This window comes from Stenella coeruleoalba, assembly GCF_951394435.1.
Source record: "Stenella coeruleoalba genome assembly, chromosome: 6".
Taxonomy (NCBI): Eukaryota; Metazoa; Chordata; class Mammalia; order Artiodactyla; family Delphinidae; genus Stenella; species Stenella coeruleoalba.
In genome coordinates, this window is record NC_137151.1 from 116994169 (window position 1) to 117008949 (window position 14781).

The 14781-nt window shown below is 39.6% G+C and overlaps 1 pseudogene across 1 annotated transcript; it reads right to left on the reverse strand.

The window, feature by feature from the left end:
* Window positions 1-2211: 2211 nt before the first annotated feature.
* On the reverse strand, window positions 2212-12786 carry LOC307187847 (thiamine transporter 2-like; annotated as a pseudogene). Its single transcript has 4 exons — window positions 12093-12786; window positions 11662-11877; window positions 2706-2840; window positions 2212-2223 (listed from the first exon to the last, which is right to left on the reverse strand). The product of its transcript is annotated as a thiamine transporter 2-like (transcript).
* Between the last annotated feature and the right edge of the window lie 1995 nt (window positions 12787-14781).

Below are 14781 nucleotides of genomic sequence, written 5' to 3' on the forward strand. Positions count from 1 at the left end.
GTGTGGTTATTCACCCACTTCCTCTAACACCCCGTGCCCCACCCCCCATATTTTAGACTGAGGAATTTCATCTATTAAAAATAAGATTCCCCCCAGGAAATTATGTTATATCATCTATATATCACAACATATTCTTATGCTTTTAGTAAAGATAGAGACGTTACAGTTACCACTCCTTGCCTAATTGGCTGTGTATTTAAAGATTATTATTAAATTACTCCTTAACTCTTTCTAGATGAGGTAAAAAGATTCTTTTAGCTTTTCTCATGGGCCTTTTTTCCCCCTAGCTTTTCAGTAATCTTTGAAGATGTGCTTGAATCATCTTTTTAAGCTCTTCATGGCTTTTTTAAAATTGCAAAATTCATAAATAGCCTATGTTGCCATAACGGTTTGAGAAATGCTGAGAAAATAGAATTACTTTAGGATGTTTCAATGCAGTCTTCTCTCCGATAAATCTCTGTGTCATGTGGAAAATGCTGACGTGGTACTTTCTATTTTTTTAGATTCCAATCTTTTAAAATGGCATTACATTAAAGAGCTCATGGGATGTCATAAGTGCATAATCAATGATAAATGAACGTTTATGATGGAGATTAGGGAGTTATTAATCAATATATCTTTACAGTCTTGGCACTTAGAAGTTTAATTCAAGCATATTTAATTAGATTCCTACCAAAAATCAATTTTGAAGAAGTTTGCTTTTCAAAACCAGGGATTTGCAATAACACATTTTTGTCTAGGGAAATGTTTTATTGAAATAGGATTTATCTTCTATTATGCCTTTGGATTGTGTGTTTTTTTGCTTACTCTGCTCTGGCCCCTGGGTAAACAAGTCCTTTGGGAGCTGAGGTTTAAAACAATTTTCAATGAAAGAACCTCAATGAAAGTTATTCCTAGTGCTGAGGATGTTGGCAGAAACTAGAAGAGAAAATATAGAAATACAAAGAAAGATCTTGGAGAAGTTTCTTAAATCTAGATTTCCCTTGGTTGAGAAGTTAAAAAGATGAAAAATCTTGTATCATCAGGGGAAACAAGATGAAGCTTGACTTTTTCTGCCAAATTTAATTTTTTTCTGAGTCTTTGATATTTGCATGAACTCCCCAGAAAGGTCAAAATGATTTGCCGGCAAAGCAGACATTGAAATCAGGTTATACAAAATAGCAGCAGAAGGAGGATAGACAGGTTGATGGATAATTTTCATCTCAAGTTCTATTTTGCCTACTTTAGTCATAGGAATATATTCATTTCAAATTAAGACACAGTGGGTTTGTGTAAAAAAAAAGGAACTATCTGGAGATGATTAATGTAAAAGTCCTTAGAAAAAAATAAGTACATCCTAACAGTGTGACTAATGTGAATATTTATTCAATTAGGAGAAGAGAGAAACACACCCATGTATTGAATACACTATGGGCCAGGAATCATGTGTTTAACAGGCTGGTATTCCGTCTCTGTAAAACTTCATGAAGTAGGTGTTATATTCTCCATTTTATTGATGATAGACTTAAATATTAAAAAAGGTGAGGAATTGCATGAGGAGTACAGATGAAACAAGATTGACCACAAAATGATCATTGTTAAAGTTGGGTGAAGTTGCACTACACTATTCTACTTTTTAAAGTGTATTTGAAATTTTCCAAAATTAGAAATTTTAAAATAGTTATTAATAAACTTGAATATTCAAATCTATATTTTTCTGATTTTAAGCTTGTATTCTCTCCATCACACACTTAATAATTTCTGAAAAACAGGGGAGAGAATTGCAAGCCAGATAATAAATCGGGAATTCAAATTTAATTTTAGAGAGTAAAAACTGCTTGCTTTATTATCTCAGAAAGTACTGAATCTATATGAGTCTTAGTTTTAATATTTACTAAATGCAGATATCCTTCCTTCTATTGAACAAGTGGGAGGTTAAAATAGATTTTTTAAATATCCCGGTGTTATTTTATTTAATTGTGTTTTGTGAAATGATTTCTTTTTTTTGTTTTCAAAGAAGATAGTTCAATATTCTAAATATTTTGTATTACATATTTATAGAGACATGTAAAATTGACCATTTTGTTCATGAGATTGAGTAGGCTTATGGAATTTGTGAACTAAGCTTTAATGAGAATGAACTTTAGCCAAGGCAAGGAAAAACCTTTAGCTGTGGGAAATGGGAACCACTTAGATGGGCATGACTTTATGGTCCTATTTTAGGTAGTTCCTTCATTCTTCCACCTGTTTAATAAAAAGGTCGTCTGTTTAATGAAAAAGTTTCTGAAGAAATAGAATACATCTTAACTACATTATATTTCTATTTCTCAATACAGAATTATTCCATCTGAAGACACTATGAGAAATGGAAGAAGCCAGAAACAAAAGGCTATATACTATTATAATTCCATTTCTATGACTTTCTAAAATGACAAAGCTATAGGGATAGAAAACTGATCAGTGGGCTGGGGAGGGAGGTTGAAAGAGGAGACTGACGAAAAAGGGGCATGGGGAACTGTTTGGGGTGAAGGAACTGTTCTTGATTTTCACTGTGGTGGTGACTACACAGTTGTATCTTTGCTCAAATTAATAGAACTGTACATAAATTTATTTATGTGTAAATTTATTGTATGTAAATTATGTCTCAATAAATCTGATTGTAAATATATATATATTTTTAAAGATATGCCTCTGTGTCAGTGCAGGCACAGAAGCAATGCACTTACCTCAATGCGGGCTGGAAGCCCTGGTCCCTGGTTGTCAGTCACGGCCACAGTCAGGATGGTTTGGGTCAGCAAGGCAATGAAGGCGTTGACTCCCAACACCAGGGCAGAGGGTTCCATGCTGAGATTAATGGCGATCTGAAATCTGACATCGTACAAATGGGAGAGTTTTGAAAGAGCACATATGTGGGCTTTTAAATACAGAGCAGTAAATCGAGTTGCTCTGCTCAGGAAGCCAAGGCTTTTGTTGCCACTTTTTTGCTAAAAGCTCTTTTAGCAGAGAAGAAGGAAAGGACAAATGGAATAGTGAAATATTGCATTTTAGCATTACATGGGGGGATGTGATAGATTATGATAAGAATTTAAAACTAGTTAACCTGTTCTAAAATTAAGCCAAATATTCCAACTACTCTGCAACTAGAGGATATTGAACATTATGTGATGTAGATGAGGTTCAGAGGTCACCTTTTTTTTTTAACATCTTTATTGGAGTATAATTGCTTTATAATGGTGTGTTAGTTTCTGCTGTACAACAAAGTGAATCAGCTATATGTATACATATATCCCCATATCCCCTCCCTCTTGCGTCTCCCTCCCTCCCACCCTATCCCACCCCTCTAGGTGGTCACAAAGCACTGAGCTGATCTCCCTGTGTTATGCAGCTGCTTCCCACTAGCTATCTATTTTACATTTGGCAGTGTGTATATGTCAATGCTACTCTCTCACTTCGTCCCAGCTTACCCTCCCCCTCCCACTGTTCTCAAGTCCATTCTCTACATCTGTGTCTTTATTCCTGTCCTGCCCCTAGGTTTATCAGAACCATTTTTTTATTTTTAGATTCCATATATATGTGTTAGCATGTGGTATTTTTCTCTTTCTGACTTACTTCACTCTGTATGACAGGCTCCATCCACTTCACTACAAATAACTCAATTTCGTTTACTTTTATGGCTGAATAATATTACATTGTATATATGTGCCACATCTTCTTTATCCATTCATCTATCGATGGACACTTAGGTTGTGTCCATGTCCTGGCTATTGTAAATGGTGCTGCAATGAACATTGTGGTACATGTTTCTTTATGAGTTATGGTTTTCTCAGGCTATATGCCCAGTAGTGGAATTGCTGAGTCATATGGTAGTTCTGTTTTTAGTTTTTTAAGGAACCTCCATACTGTTCCCCATAGTGGCGGTATCAGTTTACGTTCCCACCACTTTTTTTTTTTTTTTTTGCGGTACACAGGCCTCTCACTGTTGTGGCCTCTCCCTTTGCTGGAGCACAGGCTCCGGACGCGCAGGCCCAGCGGCCATGGCTCACGGGCCCAACCACTCTGCGGCATGTGGGGATCTTCCCGGACCGGGGCACGAACCCGTGTCCCCTGCATCGGCAGGCGGACTCTCAACCACTGCGCCACCAGGGAAGCCCGCCCCACCACTTTTTAAAGGAGCTGTATCAGTGAGTGAAAACACAGGTCCATTGATGAACTTGTACTTATTTGGAGATTGTTCACTGGATCACTGATTGTCTAAATTAGCAGTTTCAGAGTCTAATAGGTGAATTTTTCTCTGGAAAAGTCACAAATTATTTCCTTTCACAGGTGATAATATCTGGCAGTTAATTCATTTTAAATAATCTTACTGGTTTTTAAATTTAGTCAGGCCAAGCTAACATATACCAACTAGAATTCTTCCATGCAATTTACTCAAACATTTGTAACTTGAATCTCTTTAAAAACATAAAACCAAATGAGAAGTTTTAACTACTTTTATATCCCTTCCAAAATCCTCACATTAAAAACAAATGCAAGCTATTTACAATAGCCAGGACATGGAAGAAGCCTAGGTGTCCATGGACAGATGAATGGATAAAGAAGATGTGGCACATATATACAATGGAATATTACTCAGCCATGAAAAGAAAGCAAATTGAGTTATTTGTAGTGAGGTGGATGGACCTAGTGTCTGTCATACAGAGTGAAGTAAGTCAGAAAGAGAAAAACAAATACCGTATGCTAACACCTGTATTTGGAATCTAAAAAAAAAAAAAGGTTCTGATGAACCTAGGGGCAGGACAAGAATAAAGACGTAGACGTAGAGAACGGGCTTGAGGACACGGGGAGGGGGAAGGGTAAGCTGGGACGAAGTGAGAGAGTGGCATGGACATATATACACTACCAAATGTAAAATAGAGAGCTAGTGGGAAGCAGCTGCATAGCACAGGGAGATCAGCTCGGTGCTTTGTGACCACCTAGAGGGGTGGGATAGGGAGGGTGGGAGGGAGACTCAAGAGGGAGGGGATATGGGGATATATGTATACATATAGCTGATTCACTGTTATACAGCAGAAACTAACACAACATTGTAAAGCAATTACACTCCATTAAAGATGTATAAAATATATATATATATTTAAAAAAAACAACAAATGCAAGCATTTAAAAATTATGTGATTCAGTGAAAATGCACTACTTCAGGGTAAAGAATTACCAACTAAACATAAATAAAACCAAAAATAACCCTAGGTCCCACAAAGAGAACAGAACAGGTGGTCCAAATGAGCCTTATAATTTCAGGTATTTCTTGTTAAGCTAAAAATTTTTCCCTTGAACAAATGTTATACTAGATTGATGTTTTGGAACCTAGATTAAATCAAATGGCAGATTCCCATTTAGTGTGTAAATTATTCCAGGCTGGAATGTTGATTTAATTTGTACAGATGCTTAAACAGCTTGTCAGTGATGACTTGGTTTTGGATAAGACCTATGCACATGGTGGTTTCGGATGAAACCACAATTCTGATGGCAGACTGAGAGTGGCATTGACTACTAAGATTTCTCAGTCTAAACCCAGAAATTACTTTCCCAGGTACCTGAAATTACATGTAATCATATTATCTGAGACCTTATTTCAGAATTCCTGCTGGGTCATTTCTCAATGGCATCCACTTGTTCACTCTGGAGCCATAAAGCTACCATGCAGAGCACATGGCCCCAGCTAGTAAGTTCTTTGGAAAAGAACTGTATCCATGTTCTTTTGTTAGGCATTTAACGCTAAATACAAGTGAGCCTTTGGGATAGTCTATAATTTAAAAGATAGAACCACCTTGAAATTTTATTTAATTGTTTATGCCCCATGTATTATGGAATCATGGGATTGGCATTTACCAGCTTACCCTTAACCTAAAGGAAAGTAATAGGAACACTTTCTAAAGCATTAAAGAACATTAATTTGTACCTATATGAAAATAGAATGGTTAAATTTTAAAAAATTCAATAGTCCAAAGTTTTTAAAATATTTTATTCATTCTTTTTTTTTCTCTAGAAAGGCTGGTCAAGTGCTCGTCATAGAGCAAGGACCAGGATAAGTACCGGGTGTATAATCATGAACAAGCGTGACACTATCCTCACAGATCTTGCACTCCATCAGAGAATAAGTAATTTGTACTAGATAACTGTTTTGTCTAATATTTAATTAAATTTATCAGTTTTTGTATCATGAAAAAGAAATAGGAATAAATATATTTTTATAGAAGAATCACAATCATTTTATGTGAACATTTTATATCACATGATGGTTGAAACCATGGTCAATAATTTTTAGAATTTCTTCCAAACCTGAATACTAACCTTTTGCATTATAGATACATTTACCCCACACTTGTTAAGTTTATTTTAAAATTTGCCTAGAAGTTAGAGTAGTAATTAGATATGAGTGAATTTACAGAGATTGGATCTTGAAGAGATATCAGCACTCCCATGTTCATTATAGCACTATTCACAATAACCAAAATATGGGAACAACCTGAATGTCCATTAATGGATTAATGGATAAAAACATGTAGTACATACATGCACTGGGATATTATTCAGCCTTTAAAAAAGAAAGAAATTCTGCAATATTGGACAACATGGATGAACCTTGAAGACATTACACTAAGTGAAATAAGCCACTGACAGAAGGACAAATACTGCCTGATTCCATTATTACAAGGTATCTAAAATATAAAATTCATAGAAACAAAGAATATAGTGGTGGTTTCTAAGGGCTGGGTAGAGAGGAAAATGAGGAATTGCTAATCAACCTGTATAATTGTGTATATTTCAATAATGCAACATGAATAAGTTCTAGAGATCAGATGTACAACATTGTGCCTATAGGTAACCATACTGTATTGTACACTGAAAAATCTGTTAAGAGGATAGATCTCATGTTACGTGTTCATACCAAGAAAGAAAAGGGAGGCACTATGAATGAAAAAAATCAATAAAATGATTCTGTTAAATAAATAAATGGAATACCAAAAAGATAAAAAATCAAAACCTGAAAAATATATCACTGTTTATTAATTGTAAGAACTCTGATTTTTTTTTGCCTGATTAATAATTTTAAGTCCCAAGAGAAAGTTCGTTAAAATAGGAATATAGTTCCATTGTCTCTTATACAAAGCATTAAATATAACAATGCAAAATGCTATTTAGAGGAACTGGAAGAATAAAGAAAGAAACATATTTTGTTCCTTGAGATTTAGATGGTTAAAGAAAGAAATGATACATACATAAGCTGCTATAGTTATAAGAAGCATGTAACTTGAGTTGAATATCAAAGACCAGCAGAGCACACCCAGCTATTAGCTGTGGACTCATGAGAAATAGAGATTGTGCATCAGCTGCAGAGAAGATTCCCAAAGCCAAGATTCCCAAAGCCACTCTCCCAGAAGATTCTAGTTGACGTTTACATGGCCCACTGCCATGTACCCCTGAAAAGAGAGGAAACCCCAATCATCCTGTTATTCTATGCATAATAAAGTAGTGTACTGTTTTGCTAAAATCTACATTGCATAAGCACTGAAGCATCTCCAGGCTATGGTAAATAAGGTTGACTTATTGTGAACTTTGATTGAATGAAAAATCACTTGATCCAGCTCTGCAAACTGTACATATCTTTTTTCTCTCAGCGTTTGAAATAGACCAACTATGTTTGGGTTTCCAAAAATCATAGACTGCAAAGGACCCCTAGAGGTCACTTTTTCTTTCCTCTTCCCTTTGCAGAAGGTAAAACTCAGGCTCAGAAGCCTGGTGTCAAACAAAAGCAAATCCAGACGTCGACAGGGAGAGGCTTATTTATAAGAAAAACGATTGGAATCTGGAGAATGCTGCAATTGCCCAAATCTGAAAGTATCTTAAAATCAAACTGAAAAATGTTTTTCTTTTAAAAGATAACCCTTTGCTATTGGGCAAGCAGAGATATACAGGATCTTTGGAGGGGAAGTTGGACAAGCAAGGGGAAGTGACCAATAGAGTCTGACAGGAAAGTGTCCCTCTGTGGTCAGCCAGTTCCCAGGAGAAACAGATAAGGCAGGGGGTGGAGGCCTGTAGGAAAGCGAGGAGCCTGATTGAAGTTTGGTCAAGACAAGGCGATAGGTAAGAAATGGGCAATTGTTAACCCTTGGTGACCGAGTGAGGTACCAAGTTCTTCAACACAAACACTAGCTCTTTCTAGCACACCCTTTCTCTGTGCCATGTAAGGATGCTCTAGTAAGAACGGCCTCTCTCTTTGTCCTTGTCTCTGTTTTTCTCTTTCTTCTCTGTAACATTGTTTAAAAATTTTTTCAACGTCCCTGACAGGTACCAAACTTCCTTTCCAGAATTCTTTCTACACACTTCTTCCCCATTTGTGTGTTTGTTCATTCCCTTCTTTATTTGGTCATTCATTGACTTACTTGCCCACCAAGCATTTTTGAGCTTCTCTGTGGGAAAACATGGTAGTAAACTATGGATACTTGCTCTTGAAAATAATACACCCTACTGAAGAAATGAGACAAATAAGTTTGTAGTTTTTTTAAAGAAAAACGTTTTATTGAAGTATAGTTGAATTACAATGTTGTGTTAATTTCTGCTGTACAACAAAGTGACTCAAATATACATATATATATTCTTTTTCATATTCTTTTCCATTATGGTTTATTACAGGATATTGAATATAGTTCCCCGTGCTATACAGCAGCACATTGTTGTTTACCCATTCTGTATATAATAGTTTGCATCTGCTAATCCCAAACTCCCCAATCCATCCCTCCCCCGCCTTTCCTCCCCCTTGGCAACCACAAGTCTGTTCTCTGTGTCTGCGAGTTTGTTTCTGTTTTGTAGATAAGTTCATTTGTGTCATATTTTAGATTCCTCATATAAGTGATATCATATGGCAATATATTTGTAGGTTGTTTTTTTTTTTTTGCGGTACGCGGGCCTCTCACTGTTGTGGCCTCTCCCGTTGCGGAGCACAGGCTCCGGACGCACAGGCTCAGCGGCCATGGCTCACGGGCCCAGTCGCTCCACGGCATGTGGGATCTTCCCGGACCGGGGCAGGAATCCGTGTCCCCTGCATTGGCAGGCGGACTCTCAACCACTGTGCCACCAGGGAAGCCCAATTTGTGGTTTTAATAGAGTGTGACAAAGATTGTAAAAGTTCTGATCCTAACTCAAATCGAACGTAACCCTAACCCAGTGGTTCTCACCAGGGGTGTTTTTGCCTCCAGGGGACAGATGGCAATATTCGAAGACATTTTTAGTTGTCATGACTGGGGGAGGGGCTGGCTACTGGGATCTAGTGGGCTGGAGACTGGAGATTCTGCTGAACATCCTACAATGCACAGGACAGGCCCCATGACAAAGAATTACCCTGCCCAAAATGTCAACAGTGTGAGGATGAGAAACCCTGACCCAAGCCCTGAGCCAACTAATGGAGTGCTTGGGAGCATAGGCGGCCACAGGACAAGGCATTTTATAATGTGCATAATATAGACAAACTTCCAGTGTGTTCCCACAATGTGCTGGGAGCTAAGTAGCCAATTGTCAGATTTCTCACTACCCTCAGCTTTCTTTCTTAAAGACAGAGTTTAATTTGCGTGAGGCCTTAGGTCAGCAACCCAATCCTACCTCACCTGGTTTTGCCTAAAAATTTGACACTAAGTAAGGTCTTCACTATCACCAGGAGACTAAAGACTACTTGTGTTTAAAGGGCTTGTCAAGAATACATTTTATGGAAATTTTATCTTTTCTACACATTACCTGGAGAGAAGAGGAATTTTTCCTGCTTCTCCCCAGGAGCAAGTACTTACAGAGGAAATAAGTGAAGGGGAACTAATTCCTAGAACAGTTTTCTAGGAGTCAAAATAGAATTTCCAGAACGGGAAACAAGAAGAATATGAGCTCAACAATGGACCCTGATATGTTCAATAAATACGTGGGTGTGGAACACCCCAACTTCAAACGTAAGTATCTTCAAAGTCTTATTTGATGTGAAGGCTTTGTTTCATCAGGAAGATCCGTGTGCATTGTTGGGCTAACTTCAAAGATGGCTCTGGGCTCTGCCTTCTGACGGTAGAGTATTAACTTCTGCATCAGCCCATCTTCCCTCTCTCTCTGCAGTTGCCTCCTTTTGGAAAAGTGTTTCAAATTTCACAAAATATGTTCTGGGAAAAAGGAAGAGTGCTTGGACATGCATCTAAAAAACCCCAAAGACTGTAGCTTCTCAGCTGGGAGGGAAGTTTTGCCAAAACAGAAAGCCCAGGAAGGGTTGAAGGGGGACTCCTGTAGCAGAAGCTGGATACCCTCCATCCCCTAGAGACCTTCTCAAGGCTTCTCCAGGCCACTCAGTCTCCCTGCCTTCTTCCTACTGGACAAGATGCAATATCAGAAATCTGTAGTAAATAAGGATGAAACAGACACATACCAGCCAACTCAAGGAAAAGCCATAAATGCTCAGGGACACCATATCCTCTCAGAGGGCCTTTCCCTTTCCAGAAGGCTCTTTGTCCTCTGCTGCCATTTTCACCAAAATCAAGGATTACTGTTTATTTGTTAAGGGTGACTATGTCCTCAGTTCTTACTAATGACAATTGAATGAAAGTATTATATGCATGAAAGGCCAGAGAGAAAATTATATGGGATAATACAGTAACTTGGTTGTGGAGAGACGATTGGATGGAGGGTTGTTAGAATCCAGTCTGGATGCACTTTTATTCTAGCAGATAATTGGATATGGGAGGGAATGGGGTAAATGGGTATGGAAAATAGTCTTAATAGAAGGCAACAAACTTTGGCAAATCCCCACATGTATAGTTAAGGAAAGATACAGATATTTAAGTTGTCTCAACTGGAAAACTTTGAAGTGATAAGACAGATTCTAGAGCAGTAACTTTCAAACCTCTTTGACTAAAGCCTGAGAAAGAAATATCTTCTATATGTTGACCAGTACATATATATGTGTGTGTAAACTAATTTTCACAGAACAGAATTTATCCTTACAGGCTGATACGCTCTCTATTCTACTCCATTCTATTCTGGTTAGAAATCCACTAAACTGATTTCAAGATCTGTATGCTATAAAGGGCCAGAGAGTAAATATTTCAGGCTGGTGGGCCACATATCTTTCTTTGTTTTTATTTGGTTGTTTGGCGGGATCTAGTTATTTATTTATGTATTTATTTTTTATTTATTTATTTTTTAAAACCCTTGTCATATATTCTTTTTTCCCCCTTACAATGTTTTAAAAATGTAAAAACTATTAGCTATGGTAGCCCGTGGGCCATCATTTGCCCACCTCATATTAATGGTTTGCAAATCACAGTTTAAAGACTAGAGTTACTAAAAGGTTAGAGAGAGGAAAGAGTTTTGGTAGTTTGACTTTGAACCACCCAACTCGCCATGGCCAAACCATGTTTGACCAGTGGGACACCAATTTGCAGCCCCTGTTTTTAGCAATGAGTGAAACTCTATCTTCCATGTATAGCTTCATCAAAGCCTTTTGTTATATTGTTTCTTTTAAATTTTGTGACAAGAACTCGTTTCTTTTTCAAAGTATCTGGTATTCAATGTTGAAATCACTACAACGAGATTATCCAATAATACAATTTGAAAGAATACATTTCTTGCACAATGATAAGATAAAACTACACATACCCCTAAAGATAAACTATAGCTACCCCCAAAGTTTGCAAGGGCTTCCACTGCTCCATTATATATTGTGGAACTCTGGGACAGTGCCTTGTAATCTCACAGGATTTGAACATAGTTTAAAACCTGGCTAAAACCTGCTGTAGAAAAAGCCCACCATAGGGACCAGTAAAAAATATGTGTTGAGGAGCTTCCCTGGTGGCGCAGTGGTTGAGAGTCTGCCTGCCGATGCAGGGGACACGGGTTCGTGCCCCGGTCCGGGAAGATCCCACATGCCGCGGAGCGGCTGGGCCCATGAGCCATGGCTGCTGGGCCTGTGCGTCCGGAGCCTGTGCTCCACAACGGGAGAGACCACAACAGTGAGAGGCCCGCGTACCGCAAAAAAAAAAAAAAAAATGTGTGTTGAGGAGTAACACTCCTTCAAGTCCTAGAACTACTGCAGAAACTCTCAAAGCTACACTTTCTGGCTTTGGGCTGCTCAACTAGCCATCATCCAGGTCCCCTGAAATAGTGATTTGTTCTTGGCAGACTGGTTTGTGATCCTTTTGAGGTTCCTCTAAGACAGCATCCTTTCCTGATGGCTTTGGAGGACCTTCTTTGCTGGGTTTTGCATGAAAAAAACATGCTCTTCTTAGGCATCGGTAGGAAAAGTGAGAAAACGAAGGTCATGGAGACAGAGGCCAAGGATATGACGTTGAGGTAAAAGTACGATAGGCTGGCCAGGGATACCAAGAGTTGGGCCAGCACTGAGGCTGCCGTGTAGGCCACCAGCGTGGCACTCCTGCAGCAGCCACTCACTTTCTGATAATGCTCTGGGCTGACCACGCTGTAAATGTAGGCATAGTAGGCCACCTCGGTGGCAGTGACCATCGCATAGAAGAACTCTACGACCAGCATGGTCTTCACTCCTTGGCCAAACAAGAGCAGCAGCCAGGTAATGATGAAGCTGGTCCCTTGTAGGTTGATGGCTGGCTTGTACTGGATGTGATTGGTGAGATTAAACACCGGGAACAGCAGCAGGTAAGAATACAAAGTGAAAGACGTCTTTTGTGATCTATAAGAACAAATGGGCAGGACGTGAGGACGAAACCCCAGGAAGAGAAATGTGCCATGGCTCTCTGACATATGCATTATCCGGATGGAATGTATCAAACCGAGGACACATTGCTTGGCCCCTGCCAAAGTGGGTCCACTTTGTTACCTCACATGCATTTCTGACGGTATAATGAAAAGCAAAGGAAAACTGAATTTCAAGGAAACAAACTACAACGATGATAGATGTTCATCACATGTGCATTTATTCCTCCAGGTATAAAGAAAGAGCAGCTATTGCTCTTAGTTGTTATCTGCTTCTTACATTTTAACATGTAATTTGATCTGCATAAGCTATGGAGGCTGGGAAAAGAGTCCACGATGCATACATTCATCTTTCACACTGCATGGTGTTTCCAGGGCAATTCAGGGCTGCTCAGGTACTGTTGCCTGTGAACACTTAATAGTTTACTCTTCTTCAAAGTCAGAAACACAAGGGTAAAAAGGAGGTTTCAGTCCTGAAGAACCTGAACATCTTCACCTTTGATCTGCATCAGTGTGCAAGGACAGACCATCGAGATACCACCGTGGTGATCACGCAAATATAAAACAAATGGTCAGTTCAAGATCGAGAGTCAAAGAAAGAAATATGTTTGTGTATCTTGCTCTTCCACATTCTTGGCCTTATTTTACTGGGCTGCGACGGAGGAGCCGTGAGAAATTGCTTAGTAGCTCTCTTGCTTAAGTCAATTTGGGTCACAGTTTCCCACAGAACACTGGCTGTATTAGCAAATTATCTGACCCCATCAATAGCACATGATTATTTCAATTTCCATAAGAGTAATGTATAGTGGAGGGGAGATGACGTAGAGGAGGTTGGGGTAGACCCTCTCGAATCTCAGTGTCTCTCAGACCTCTGAAATAAACCCACTGATTTACGAAGCCTGAGAATGTCCTTTGTTTTGACAGAACCTGTGTCCTCACCTCTTGAGTTCCCCGGTAGACTTTTTTTAAAAAATTAATTAATTTAATTTATTTATTTTTGGCTGTGTTGGGTTTTCGTTGCTGCACGTGGGCTTTCTCCAGTTGGGGTGTGCGGGCTTCTCATTTTGGTGCCTTCTCCTGTGGCGGAGCACAGGCTCTAGGTGCGCGGGCTTCGGTAGTTGTGGCACTCGGGCTCAGTAGGTGTGGTGCAGGGGCTTAGTTGCTCTACAGCATGTGGGATCTTCCCGGACCAGGGCTCGAACCCATGTCCCCTGCATTGGCAGGCGAATTCTCAACCACTGCACCGCCAGGGCAGCCCTCCCCGGTAGACTTTTGTCTAAGTGTTCTTAAAGTTTGGTAGAACGTTATTCTTCCTCTTTCTGGCCTTTAGGTGTAATTACCGACCTGGGAAAAGCTGCATTCCAGATCTGCTTTTTATGACAGTCTGGAGTCTAAGTTTGGAATCTAAATTTAGCTTAGATATCTCCCAGCTAAACCAGTTTGCAGTTAACGGCATTCAAAGTTGACATGTACTTGTGTTTGGCGTGAGGAAGAAATGGTGGATTGGGTTAGGGGGTGAGGTTTCCTTGGTGTGGGGTGGGGGGATGCGGATGGTGGCTGGGCAGGGCAAGGAAGCAAAGGGAGATAAAACTGTCATGCCCCGTTTGCTGAATCACCAGGATGTAAATCAGATGGTAGTGATTTTTTTTTTTTTTTTCCCCTAAAGAAAAGTGAACTGATTGAGTTCCTTGTCTGATCTTTGTTTTGTTTTGTTTTGTTTTTTTGTGGTACGCGGGCCTCTCACTGTTGTGGCCTCTCCCGTTGCGGAGCAACAGGCTCCGGACGCGCAGGCTCAGCGGCCATGGCTCACGGGCCTAGCCGCTCCGCGGCATGTGGGATCTTCGCGGACCGGGGCACGAACCCGTGTCCCCTGCATCGGCAGGCGGACTCTCAACCACTGCGCCACCAGGGAAGCCCTGTCTGGTCGTTTTATTGCTCAATGGTTCAAAGCAGTGGTTCTCAAATTTCAGCATAGCTCAGATTTACCTGGGGGGATGGCTAAAAACAGATATTCAGATTCAACAGACCTTGGGTGGGGCTTAAGAACTT